This window comes from Pongo pygmaeus, chromosome Y, assembly GCF_028885625.2.
Source record: "Pongo pygmaeus isolate AG05252 chromosome Y, NHGRI_mPonPyg2-v2.0_pri, whole genome shotgun sequence".
In the NCBI taxonomy this organism is placed as follows: domain Eukaryota; kingdom Metazoa; phylum Chordata; class Mammalia; order Primates; family Hominidae; genus Pongo; species Pongo pygmaeus.
Window position 1 is genome coordinate 15,263,382 of NC_072397.2, and position 15,020 is coordinate 15,278,401.

Consider the following 15,020-nt stretch of genomic DNA (forward strand, 5'->3'; position numbering starts at 1 on the left):
AAACACACATAATTATCATACGACCAAGCAATTCCACTTCTATATATACCCAGAATTGAATAAGTGTACCCAAACAAATGTTGGTTCATAGAAATACTGGGGTGGAAACAACTCAAATAAAATAATGGGTTAACAGCCTGTGGAAGAAATGAAGTGCTATGATGTATATCAACCTCCTGGACATCATGAAGAAGGAAAAGAGACAGATAAAAAAGTCATGTAGTGTTTGAGCCCATTAACCCACAACAGGTATGTGCAGAGGCAGAATACAGATTGGTGTTTGCTAGCAGCTGAGGGAAGGGAGAAAATGAAGGACTGCTTAACTAGTAGTTGGAATTTTAGTTTGGAGTCATGAAAATGTTTTGGAACTCGATGGAGGTACTTGCTGCACTACACAGAAGGTATTTAACTCCACTTAACTGTTTACCTTATAATATTTAATTTTGTTAAGTGAATTTCATCACCACAACAAAAAAACAACTATTTTTTCTTTAATTTTTTTTTTTTTTTTTTTTTACCTATCGTTAGTTGCATAACCAACATCTTTTGATGACACATGGTCATTTCTCCAGGAAGAGATTGGCTGTCTCTGTGGAGGACCTCCATAATTCTCTCTTCCATTACATTTAACATTAAAATGATGGAACATAATGTAAAGAACACCAAATCTAAAACACTATTTTCTTTTCTCTCAAACGACTTTTTAAAATTATTTCTTCTATGAATCCATTCTTTTTTCACTAAATTACTAGAAAGCCATGACACCGTGAATATTTCTTATGGCTTTGGATAATCCCATGGCTCCTGCAAGGCCAGTTCTTCTAACAAAGCTGAAGGCAGATGTTAATTCTTCGGTAAAAGTTCGTTTGTAATGGTTAATAACTGCTTAGTTATTATTTTCCTTTTTATAGAATTACTGATGAATACTAATGATGCATGGAAAAATATAAAACTATCAAACTCTTCACTGATTTTAAAGTTCACATACATTGTCCTTTCTCAGCTGAAGAAGGTAAATTTGCTCATGTTGTTCAGTCCATCTCACACACACAAATACTGCTACCTTTGAATGACTGCATGCTAAACTTTTACATAAAAGTTCTCCTTTATCTCTAAGTGGTTGGCTCTATCTTAAATGTTGACAAATTAATATATACTATTGAAGATTTTCTAATGATGACCGAGATTTACTTATACCGCAATAAGCAATACTGTTCAAGGGGTCATTACCACATTGTTGTTATTTCAAAATAGAAAAGTTTCTCCTTTAATATACTCTTCACATGCTATTCCTTAGACTTCCGTCTTTCACTTGTAATATGTTCACTGGCTAATTTTCCTATGGAAATGTGTTGGCTTGTGTATCCTGAATTCAATAAATACCTAACTTCACTGATGCTCTACACATGAAATGTAAAAGTAAAAATGGCAGTTTTCAATTCCCTCCATATTAGGATGGAGGACTAAGTAAGAATTTTATTTAGTTCTGCTAAAAGTCATCACTAATAACTTTTATGTATTGTCTTGCTTTCTTCCGTTCAGTCTGAAATCTTACAATTCACCTTTTCAAAAATATTACTTCTATTCAATCCTACTGTTCAACTCTTGTTGCTTAGTTCTAAATTCTCACCTCAAATAATTTCAAATCTTACACTAAGGTCTTGTGTTAAGGTTTAAACATCCAGCTACAACCTTAATTATTGATTTACATCCCCTTATATTTCACAACTCTGCACTTCCGTGATATCTACTTAATTTAAGAATATTGGACTCCTTCATGTCTAACTTTCAAGCCTTAAATTTATTTTTTAAATAATATGTAAGCCCAGTGACTCTTTTTCTGCTAAATGCTCTTGCAGTTTTTTTGAATTTTTATATAAGCAGTAAAAATGCCTTGTGGATTAGAATTATTGAGGTCTCAGAATCTAGATGGCCAGGTTAACTGGCTCACACTGTGGGCCAGTGTGGAAGGCTGAGGCACCTGGAATGCTTGAGCCCCAGGCTTTAATGTCAGTTTTGACAATGTGGTGAGATCGTCTCTCTACAAAAATATAGGAAAAAAAAATTAGCTAGATGTGGCATTGCATGGCTGTAGTTGCAGCAACTCAGGAAGATGAAACAGGAAAATTGGTTGAGCTCAGCAATTTAAGGCTGTAGTAAGTCATCATCTCACCTATGCACTCTGACCTGGTAAGAGCAAGACTCCAACCCAACAAAGAAACTGAACAAGCAATTTTTAGAATGGGACACCAGGGGACCACTACCAGGGGACCTAGGAAATGGAAGAGTTCATTAGATGAAGAAGCCTACCATCAAAGAATACTGCTAGGAACTTTTAGAAGAATTAAGGGGAATTCTGTAGTAAACACAGGATTAAAACTATTGTTGGCCTCACTCTAATAACTTATTTCATCTGCAATGAGAAGCTCAAGTATTTCTTTACCATAAATCTGAAATGTACCTAGTGATATAGAAACCATAATAAAATGTATCAATCTATAATTATGCCCATGTATGTGTCACTCCTCTTTTGTTCAATGAAGTTAAAGTTAAGCATCCAAGTAAAACAGCTTATTTTTAGTCATACGAAAAATGCTGTCTTTCTATCTGGTAGCACTTACCTTGGCCTCCCATCCAACTATTGCTTCTTGCCACAGCAGAAGGAGCAGATTTTTTAGGAGGAGGACCTCCACTTCTTGAAGATGGATCTCCTTTAACTGGAATGTGTTCCCTAGAAGAACTTATGTTGAGATCAAGAGTGTATCCACCATAATCTGTATTTCAAACAAAATCTTTTTAGTTGACTAACATCACTGCTTCTTAAATGGCTAAGTTTTAGTTGTTTATAAAGATTTTCTACATATTATAATCTTACAAATTCACATTTGTCTAAACTAATAAAATTAACATTTTATATGAAGTAAGTACAATTCAAGCAATAAAAGTGCATTTAGAAAATCTAGAAAGAAACTCAAGAATCATAATATATTTGTGTGAGAGAGAGATGTGGGAAAAGTGGGGAGTGAACAGGGAGCACAAATACATCAATAAAATACCTAAGTATAATATACATAAAAATATTAAAAGAAAAATGATAAATGACTGTTTATATCATTCTGTTATGAGGAAAAATTTTCAAAGCATAATTAAAGATAAACTAAATTCCATTCAAAGAAACTCAGATATTTACAATATCAAAAGGTGACACATCAGGAAAATACATTATCTCTAAAATTTGTTAACATGATACTGAATTCTTACAATTCCCTTATGAAACACTAATTTTCAGGTTAGACTATGCTAAATATTAATAATCTTCAAGAATTGCATATTAAATAATATGAAAAAAATTTTTTATATATCTACAAAAATGTAGATATATGCCAATTGCCAGGCGGTGTTACAGGTTAGAATATGCACATTCTTATCCATGGCAGAGTATTATTGAACCTCACCCTCAAGACTAGTGGAGACAAAATAATCATAAAGCTGTGTATCTTAAAATGGAGCAAACACTGCAATTTCAACTTTAAAAAACATCTCCAATTAGCTAAAAATCTGGTTATTAAAACTCAAAATTAAATGATACATTTGTTAAGGTTGGTTAATAGATAATACAAGTTAGTAAATGGGTTTATTTATTTATTTATTTATTGAGATGGACTCATAAATATCATATGATATCATATGATATCATAAATATCAGTGACTCATCCTCCAGCAAAGAAAGATACATAGATATGTGTGAAGCAGTAGTTCTTAGACCTTTCCAGAGTCACAGACTCTTTTCAGAAATTAAAGTTCTACATTTCTTAAATTGAAAACGTTTTATGGCAAGCCAATGTACAAAATTACGTATCAAAATTACAAAGCGATTCATTTGCATAGATATTTGCACATGTATACACACACACAAAAAAACAAATACTGAAAAATCAATCTTAAGTACTGAGTTACCTTTTTCCAGTTTGAAAATTTTAAATATTCCATTGTATTTTGATAATAAAACTGATGTGAATTTCTGGGCCCTGGAGTAGAAAACTCTAAAGTATAATAAATATAAATGAGTTCTACAGAAAACCAGTTGAGTACATGCGATCAGCATTCATAAAATCAATTCAGTTTGAAATTTGTGTTATTTCAATGCAAATTTATTGCAATTTTAAAATGAATTTTAGATATTAATTCAATCATTCTTATAATACACCTTTAGTAATTATAAATAATTGTGCTTATCAACAATTCATATTCTGTTCATAATGATAATAAATAAAATTGAGAAATTTTGATACCTTCAAACTTATTTTCTTTCAGTCCTATGGTTCCACCTTTATATTTTGAAACAATACCAAGTGTCCTTCATGTGAGGGAAGCCACCCTCTTGTTCCTCCACTACTTCCTCTTGCAGATCTCAGATTTCCTGGAGGCCTTCTGTTTCTTGAAGAAGGTGGTGGTCTCCACCTACCACCACTTTGAAAAGATGGTTTTTTAGCTTATTCCACTTTTATTGCTTTTCCATGCAAAGAGTAAAAGTACTAAGGGTACTATCAATAACATTGGCACATTTAATGTAAGCACATTTACAAACATTTTTACATCAACTACAGTTCATATTTAATCAGGTGATAGGAAAATGTTGGAAGAAGTGTTTTGAAGTCACCTTGTCATTAAAAATGCTTTACTTGAGCAAAGACTAAACCCTTGGGGAAGTAATCTAGGAACATATTTGGAGGAAGAGAATTCCAGGCGAGAAAATAACCATTAAAATAATTCTGACACTAGAATTAAGTAGATAGTCATACTCCCATCATGTGGCAAGATGAATGAAGGAAAACTCTTAAGTGAGATCAAAGACAAATCCTTTTGATTTTATTCTGAGTATAATTCTGGCTACCAGGAGAACAAACTAAGCTACAAGTGAGTATCAGATTCAAGCAGAGAGACCAAACAAATGATAATGCTTCAACAAACATAATGGCAGAGGAGGTGATACACACAGTCGTTGCATGTGACTGTATAAGTTGTGCTTTGCCAAAAGTTACTTGGCTGAGGGTGTAAGTAATATTAAGATAATGATGCTGAGTATATAGGTGATTTTTTATTGTTACAACTTTCCTCTAAATTCCCTCTAGTATTTGATTTCAGTCTTTTAACCAGAGTTTCAATTATTTATGCTTGTGTTATATAGAACTCATTAAGTATGTACCATGTAAAATTTCTTACTGTCCATCAAGTAATATAAAATTTGCATGTGATAGAAAAGTGTAATTTATATGTTTGTTAATATTTTATAATTTAATGTATGTATAAACCCTGTAAGTTATATGACTAATTTATAAACATAAGTCTTCCTAAACATATATATGTATCTGTATATTTTATAATATATATGTATTGCATATAGATGAAATTTGTGCGTTATATATGTTTTAATTCATGTATAGTATATGTCTATATGTATTTTTTATATACTTTAAGTTCTGGCGTACATGTACAGAACGTGCAGTTTTGTTACATAGGTATAAACCTGCCATGGTGGTTTGCTGCACCCATCAACTTGTCACACACATTAGGTATTTCTCCTAATGCTATACCTCCTCTAGCCCTCTACCCCTGACAGGCCCTGGTGTGTGGTGTTCCCCTCCCTGTGTCCATGTGTTCTCATTATTCAACTGCAACTTATGAGTGAGAACATGTGGTGACTGGCTTCTCATTCTGGTGTTAGTTTGCTGAGAATGATGTTTTCTAGCTTCACCCATGTCCCTGCAAATGACATAAACTAATCCTATTGTATGGCTGCTTAGTATTCGATTGTTTATATGTGCAACAGTTTCTTTATCCAGTCTATCATTGATGGACATTTGAGTTGGTTCCAAGTCTTTGCTATTGTGAACAATGCATCAATAAACATAAGTGTGCACGTGTCTTTATAATAGAATTATTTATAATCCTTTGGGTATATAACTCCTAATGAGATTGCTGGGTCAAATGGTATTTCTAGTTTTAGATCCTTGAGGAGTCAACAGACTGTATTCCACAATGGTTGAACTAAGTTACACTCCCACCAACAGTGTAACAGCGTTCCTATTTATCCACATCCTCTCCAGCATCTGTTGTTTCCTGACTTTTTCATGATTGCCATTCTAACTGGCATGAGATGGTATCTCATTTTGGTTTTGATTTGTGTTTCTCTAATGACCAGGGATGATGAGCTTTTTTCATGTTTGTTGACTGCATAAATGTCCTCTTTTGGGAAGTATCTCTTCATATCCTTCACTCAGTTTTTGATGGGTTGGTTTAGTTTTTTTCTTGTAAATTTGTTTAAGTCCTTTGTAGATTGTGGATATTGGTCTGTTGTCAGATGAATATATTATCCCTTGTCAGATGGTAGCTTTATGGGGATAGCATTGAATCTATAAATTTCTTTGCACAGTAGGGCCATTTTCATGATATTGATTCTTCCTATAATAAGCGTGGAATGTTTTTCCATGTATTTGTGTCCTCTTTTATACCTTGAGCTGTGGATTGTAGTTCTCCTTGAAAAGGTCCTTCACATCCCTTGTAAGTTATATTCCTAGGTATTTTATTCTGTTACTAGCAACTGTGTATGTGAGATCACTCATGATTTGGCTCACTGCTTGTCTGCTATTGGTGTATAGGAACGTTTGTGATTTATGACCATTGATTTTGTATCTTGAGACTTTCCTGAAGTTGCTTATAAGCTTAAGGAGATTTTGAGGTGAGACAGTGCAATTTTCTAAATATACAATCTTGTGATCTGCAAACAGAGACAATTTGATTTTGTCTCTTTCTATTTGAATACACTTTCTTTCTCTTGCCTGATCGCCTTTGTCAGAACTTCCAAAACTGTGGTGAACAGGAATGGTGAAAGAGGGGGTATCTTTGTCTTGTACAGGTTTTTAAATTGAAAGCTTCCAGGTTCTGCCATTCAGTGTTATATTGGCTATGGGTTTATCATGAGTAGCTATTATTATTCTGAAATACATTCCATCAATACCTAGTTCATTGAGAGTTTTTATCATGAAGTGTGTTGAATTTTATTGAAGGGCTTTTCTGGATCTATTGAGATAATCATGTGGTTTTTGTCATTGATTCTGTTTATGTGATGGATTAGGTTTATTGATTTGTGTATGTTGAATCAGCCTTGCATCCCAAGTATGAACGTGACTTCTTCATGGTGGACACACTTTTTGATATGCTGCTGGATTCAGTTTCCCAATGTTTCATTGAGGATTTTTGCATCAATATTCATCAGAGACATTGGCCTGAAATTTTCTTATTTTGCTGTGTCTCTGCCAGACATTGATATCAGGATGATTCTGGCTTCATAAAATGAGTTGGGGTGGATTTCCTCTTTTTCTATTGTTTGGAATAGTTTCAGAAGGAATGGTACCAGCTCCTCTTTGTGCCTCTAGTAGAATTCTTCTGTGAACCATCTACTCCTGGACTTTTTGTTGTTGTTGTCGTTGTTGTTGATAGGCTCCTAATTACTGCCTCAATTTCAGAACTTGTTATTGGTCTATTCAAAGATTCAATTTCTTCCTGGTTTAGAATTTGGAGGGTGTATGCATCCAGGAATTTATCCATTTCTTCTAAATTTTCTAGTTTATTTGCATAGAGGTGTTTATAGTATTCTCCGATGGTAGTTTGTATTTCTGTGGGATCAATGGTGATATCCCCCTTACCATTTTTTATTCTGTCTGATTCTTCTCTCTTTTCTTCATTAGTCTGGCTAGTGGTCTATCTATTTTGTCGATCTTTTCAAAAAACCAGCTCCTGGATTCATTGATTTTTTTGAAGTGTTTTCATATCTCCGTCTCCTTCAGTTCTACTCTGATCTTATTTATTTTTGTTTTCTCCTAGCTTTTGAATTTGTTTGCTTTTGCTTTTCTTGTTCTTTAGTTCCTTTAATGTTGACGGTATTGTGCCAACTTAAGATGTTTCCTACTTTCTCTTCTGGATATTAAGTGCTATATATTTCCCTCAAAACACTATTTTAAATGTTTCCCAGAGATTCTGGTATGCTGTGTCTTTGTTCTCATTGGTTTCAAAGAACATCTTTATTTCTGCCTTCATTTCATTATGTACCCAGTAGTCATTCAGGAGCATGTTGTTCAGTTTCCATATGGTTGTGCAGTTTTGAGTGAATTTTTAAATACTGGGTTCTAGTCTGATCGCACTGTGGCCTGAGAGACTGTTTGTTATGATTTCTATCCTTTTGCATTTGCTGAGGATTGTTTTACTTCCAACTATGTAGTCACTTTTAGAATAAGTGCTTTTACTCTGAGTGTAATTCTGGCTACTAGGAGAACAAACTGTAAGCTGCAAGTAGGCATCAGAATCAAGCAGAGAGACTAAGCAAATGATGATGGCTTCAACAAATGTAATGGCAGAGGAGGTGGTACAGTCATTTCACATGACTGTGTAAGTTGTGCTTTGCGTAAGACTACTTGGAGAAAGGCATAAGTAATATTCAGGTAATGATGTTGAGTATGTAGGTAATTTTTATTGTTTAGAACCTTCTTCTAATTTCCTTCTAGTATTTGATTTTACTGTTTTGACCACAGTTAGAATTATTTATACCTAAGTGTTATATGAAACTCTTGAAGTATATATCCTATATCATTTATTACTGCCCATCAAGTAATATGAAATGTACATGTGATAGAAAAGTATAATTTATACTTATAGTTTAATATCTTTTAGTTTAACATATATATAAATCATATAAGCTATATAACTAATTTATAGATATAAGTATTCTTAAACTTATACAAGATATGTATCTGTGTATTTTATAATTAATATATATGTATTGCATGTACATGTAATTTATGCATTATATATTGTAATACATGTATACGACATGTCTATATGTATTTCTAATATATATGGTTAACTTTGTTTCCAACCATTCGGGTACAGCAAGGTTGTCCTGTTCTTTGCCTCTTTGGCATTCACTGCCTGGTCAGTGATACCTCAGTAGTAGGCCTGGTCAGTGATAACTCAGAAGCCTTTATGATCCTGTTCTTGTCATCAGGACAGCCCAATACATATCTTGAATGACATGGCTTATCAAGGCATCCCAGAAACCACTGGGTGCATTTTTTTCTCTACCCTGCAATTTTTCTCCTGGAGTAGAAGATAGTCCACAGAATACACTTAGCTCTAACACAGGCTCTGACAATTTGGTCTTTCATGGATTCTCAGAACAAATATGTAGGAGAAGATTAAGCACTTCCCCAGTGAACAGAAAGCATGGGAACCCTCACTGAATGTTTTTTTCATTCAAATAATAGAGACTTTTTTCATGCCAATAGACTATTACACTTTCAAAGTGGTCACCTCTCCTCAGCTAGCAAATTCCCAATGGTACAATCCTGGATTTCTCCTGTTGCCAAACCATAGGATCATCCTGGTACAGCTGAATGCTGGAGTACCCCAGAAATGGAAACTTCTCAATATTTCCTTTTTTTTCTGGACTCCAGAACTCCCAAACAGCTATTAAACCTATACCCTGGAATTTTCCTGAGAAAAATAGAATGGATTATAAATATTAAGCTGTGACTGATTCAGCAAGATTCTGGATTAATACATTAGCTAGTATAATCAGGCTTCATACTCTACCATTAGTTAATGCTGGTGGATCCTGGTTTCTCTTTTCAAGTGGGGTAGGTGGATCTCAAGTTCCTGTTAAGATGGATACTGGTCAGTCTCAAGTTCAATTTATTAATGTTCCATCTCATGGACAACTTGTAGCTAAACCTTGGCTAGAAATTACTCCTGAAGTCGAAACTTAGAAACAATTTTTGGCTTATAAAACAGGAACAGTGATGCAGATTCAATCCAGTGAAGAGAGTATTAGAAACCAAAAGTATCATGTAGCTCATAGAGTCAACCCTGGTGCTAAACCAGTAACTTACAACTAGATTCCACCAGTACCTTTCATAGTTAATAAAATTGAAATATGGACTCATTCATCACTCAATGAAGATGGATCTCAGCATCCTACAGTAACCCATACCTTTGAACCATGGTGTCAGCTAGTGTTGAATATATTTGTATCCCCAATAAATTATAGAAAGGACAGATGGATACTGGATTCTCACTGAACCTGAGTCAACTCAGTTCTGGATTTTTTCTATACTGCATACTCTTCATGTGCTAGTCAAAAGGTGACAATATTAGGGCTTGGACACAACAGAAAACCAGTATGATCAGGCCCTCAAATCAAATGGATAGATTGAGTCCATTGAGTAAACGTGAGGCTACTATACTCAAACCTCTGAGGCAGACATGAATCTTAATACATCCTATTATGAATTGAGCCCTTAATTCACTCCAAAGTTGAGATGATCAGACCCTGAAGTCAGCCTAAAACAGCCATAGTCCAAACGTGGATCTAGTCAGAAACTCAATCAAGAAGACTCTTGACTCACCTGAAAGCTGATACAATTAAACAATGGTTACATATTGAAACGGAAAGAATGAGACCTTGGATTCAGCATAAATTTAAAATATTGAGTCCCAGAACCCAGACTGAAGAATGGAAAGAAAAACACTGGACCCAACCAGAAGCAGATGCAGTTAGGTACTGGGCCCAAACTGGGATGGAAACAGTGGTACCCAGGCCCCAACCTGGAGGTGACAGATCCAGACCCTGGAATCACACTGAAGCTGATATCATCAAAGTTTTGCTCTGGTCTCAAGCAGAGACAGTCACAGAGTGGAGAGAACCAGTAACTCTGACAGATCACCATTGGATACAGTCTGAAACTGAAATATTGAGGTTTTGGAACCAACCTGTGACTGATAAGTTAAGAGACTGGATACAAATGAAGCTTATGCATTTAGACTCTGGTGCAAGTTTGAAGGTGTTAAAGTTAGATCGTGGGCCCAAGCTGAAGATGACACTTTGAGACCCTGGAATCAGAAAGATATTGGTGTAATTGACCCCTGGGTACAAAGTAAAGCTACTGTACTAACACAGTGGATGCAGGGAGAGTCTCCAGAATTAAATCCCTGGACACAATCTAAAATTCTCACAGTCCCACTGTGGACCCAGACTGAAACTCCAATAGTAAACTCTTGGACCAACATGTTAGCAGATACAGTCACAACATGGACAAAGGCTGAATTTCAAAAATTAATATCCTGAAGACAGTCTGAAAGTGATCCAATCATACTGTGAACTATTGCCAAATCTCCAACAATGAATCTCTGGACACATTCTGTATCTGATAAAGTCACATGTTGGAACCAAGAAGAATTTCCAGCCTTATCGCCCTTGACAGATGTGTGTAGCTAAGACAGTCACACCATGGATCCAGGATAGATTTCCAACAGTGAATCCCTGGGCAAAAACTATAGCTGAAACTGTCATACCATTGACTCTTGATGAAATGCTACCAATACATCCATGGAAAAATTGCACCCTGAATATCTAGAAGGAAATAACCTGACTCCCATCTGAATTTAATCCAGTCTCATTGTGGACCATGGCTTATTTGCCAGCAGTAAATACTGGATACAGTTTCATACTGAAGCAATAACACTGTGAACCCAGGTTGAGGCTCCAGCAACACATTCCTGGAAACAGTAGGAAACTGATATAATCACACTAGGGACCAATGCTGAATCACTAGTGATGAATTCATGAATATATTCTGCTATATCTTATACAGTCATAATAATGTGTATCCAGGCTGAATCACTACTATTACATCATTGGAAACAGCCTGAAACTGATATACTCACAACATGGATTCTGGCTGAAACTCTAGGAGTAAGTCCCTGGGCACATGATATATTCCTACCATGGACCCATGCTGAACATCCACTGGTATCTTGGACTCAACCATGGATTCTGGGTGAAACTCCAGCAATGAATCCCTGGAGAGAGGCTGCAGCTGATATGGCCCTACCAAGGAATCAGGCTGAACTTATAAAAGGAAATGCATGGACACAGTCTGAAATGTATACAGTCACAGAGTGGATCCTGAATAATTCTCTAGCAGTAAATTCATGGACACAGACAATAGCTGATGCAGACAAGCTGTGGACCAAGACTGAATTTCCAGCCATAAATCCCTGGACAAAGTCTCTAGGTGATAGTACTATACTGTGGATTCAGGATGACTCTCCAGCAATGAATCCTTTTACACAGTATCTCTTATACAATCAAACCATGGGACCAAGATGAATCTTCAGCAGTAAATCTCTGTACACTACCTGAATTTGATAACATTATGCTGTGGATACAAGCTGAGTCTCCAGCAGTAAATCTGTGCATAGAGGATGTTACTTCCACAGTCACACCATGGGCCCAGGCTGTATCTCCAGCAGAAATTCCAGGGACAGAGACTATACCTTCGATAGTCAAGCCTTGGACCCAGGTTGAATGTCTGTCAGTGAATACCTGGACAACGTCCATAGCTGACACCATCACACTATGGAAAGCGGCTGAATTAACAGCAGCATTTCCATGGTTACTGCCTTGGGCTGCTACTATCACACTATGGGCACAGTCTGAATCTCCAGTGGGAAATCTTTGGACACAGCCTGTGTATAATATAGACACACTATGGCCTCAGGCTGAACCTCCAGTAGTAGTTTACTGGACAGAACCTGTAGCTGATACACACATTTTGTGGACTCAGTTTGAATTTTTAACAGGAAAGCCTTGGGTCAAATCTGTATCTGATATGCTCATAGTGTGGACCCAGGCTGAGTCTTCAGCAGTAAAGCATTTGACACAGACAACAGCTTATACAATCAAACTATGCAACCAAGTCAAATCACTTGCCATAAATCTCTGGAAACAATATGAAACTGATACCTTCATACAGTGGGCTGAGACTGAATCCCCAAAAGTAAATGACTGGACACAGCCTATACCTGCTACAGTTATACCACAGAACTAAGCTGAACCTGTAGGAGTAAATCCCTTCACAAAGCTTGAAACAGAAATTGTCTTACTGTGGACCCAGGCTCATTCTAAAATCAATAATCTCTGTACATATACTCTATTGATAGAGTGAAACCATTGGCTAAGAACGTTTATGTAGTAGTAAATCCATGGAGCCAGTCTAAAACTGAGAAAGTCACATCATGGACCCAGGATCTGTTGCCAGCAATAAGTCACTTAACAGTGGCTATAACTGGTATAGTCACACTGAAGTACATGGATGTATTTCTAATAATAATTCCCAGGAGAGAGGTTCTAGCTGATACAGTCATAACATGGACACAGACAAAATCCCCAGCAATCAATTTCTGGTTACAACTTGTACCTGATACAGTCACACTATGGACCTAAACAAAATATCTAAGCAATCAGTTGGAATGAGGCTGAATTTCCAGCTGTAAATCCCATGATACAGTCTAAGTCTCTAATTGTCAATATCTGGACAGAGTCCGAATCTCCAGCCCCAAGTCCTCTGTTACAGGATGAGACTATTGATAGAGTCATACCATGGACCCAGACTGAATTTTTGGCAGTAAATCCATGGACCAAGCCTGTTGCTGATACACTCACACTGTGTACACAGCCTGTAACTCCACCATTAATCTTCTTTTCACAAAGTTTACATGGTACATTGAAAGCAGGGCATCAAACTGAATGTCTACCAGTAAATACCTGGACAGAGGCTGTAGCTTCCAAAGGTATAACCTGGACCCAGGCTGAATTTCTAGCAATAAATCCCTGCATACAGTCTGTTTTTTATACAGCTACAACTTGGGCACAGGCTGTATCTGCAACATTAAAGGCTTGGGCACAGCCTTCATCTAATACAACCAGATTATGGTCCAAATCTGAATCTGCAGCATTAAGTATGTGGATACTGCCTGTATCTGACACATACATAAAATTGATCCAATTTGAATCTTCAGCAGTAAATCCCTGGATACTGCCTATATCTAATACATTATCATTGTGGACCCAGCCTGTATCTCTAGCAGTCAATCCATGGATAGAAGCAATAGCTTCCAAGTCACCCCATGGATCAAAGCTTTACTTCTGGCAACAAATCCATTGACACATTCTGTATCTGATATAGTTGCACTCCATGGATCAAAGCTTTACTTCTAGCAACAAATCCCTGGGAATATCCTGTATCTGATATAGTTGCACTCCTGGCCTAGGCTGAATCTTCTGCCGTCATTATCTCCACACAGCCAGTATCTGACAAAATTATACCGTGGCTGCAGGCCCAGTCTCCAGTAGGAATTACCTGGACACAGACTGTATCTGATATACTTATATCATGGAACTATGATGAAACTTCAGCAGCAAATCCAGAGGCATGGGCTGCAGTTTCCTCAGTGTTACCATGGACCCAGGGTATCCCTTCAGCAGGAAAAACCTGGACACTACCTCTGTCTGAATCAATCACCCCATGATCCCAGTCTGAATCTCCAGTGGTAAACACATGGACAGAGGCTGCAGCTTCCACAGACACAAAGTGGACTTACGATGATTTTCCTGATGCAAATTCTTACACACAGAGTGATATGGGCTCATTTTGGACAATGCTTAAAACTGAAGCTAAGAAACTCTGGGCACTGCCTGAAGCTAAATTATTTTTATAGAGTTTCCTTGCTGCCTCAACTTGATACTACACAACCTTTGATCCAAGATGAAAATCAAGTGTCTATTTTATGGACACATCATGAAATTGAAAATATCGATGAATGGACCTTGCCTGAATTTGGAACACTTATATCCTGGATGGGGCCTGTGCCTCAAGCAGCAAAACCATGGTCCCAACCTGAAGCTGTAGTTAAAGAACTTCATTTAAAACTGGAACAGAAAAAATAAAACCTTGGGCTCAGCCAGAATTTCAAACATTGAGCACATTTATTCCATTTGGACCTGGTAAAATAGAATCCTGGGCCCAACAGAGAACTACAACATTTATAACATGGATCCAATATGAAATTGATGGTTTTTTCCTTTGTACCCAATCTGAAGTAGGTACAATGAGATCCCAGACTAT

General features: G+C 36.4%; 1 pseudogene; it reads right to left on the bottom strand.

Moving 5' to 3' along the window:
- LOC129025685 (RNA-binding motif protein, Y chromosome, family 1 member F/J-like) overlaps positions 1 to 15,020 on the bottom strand; it is a 372,015-nt pseudogene that overhangs the window by 214,065 nt on the left and 142,930 nt on the right.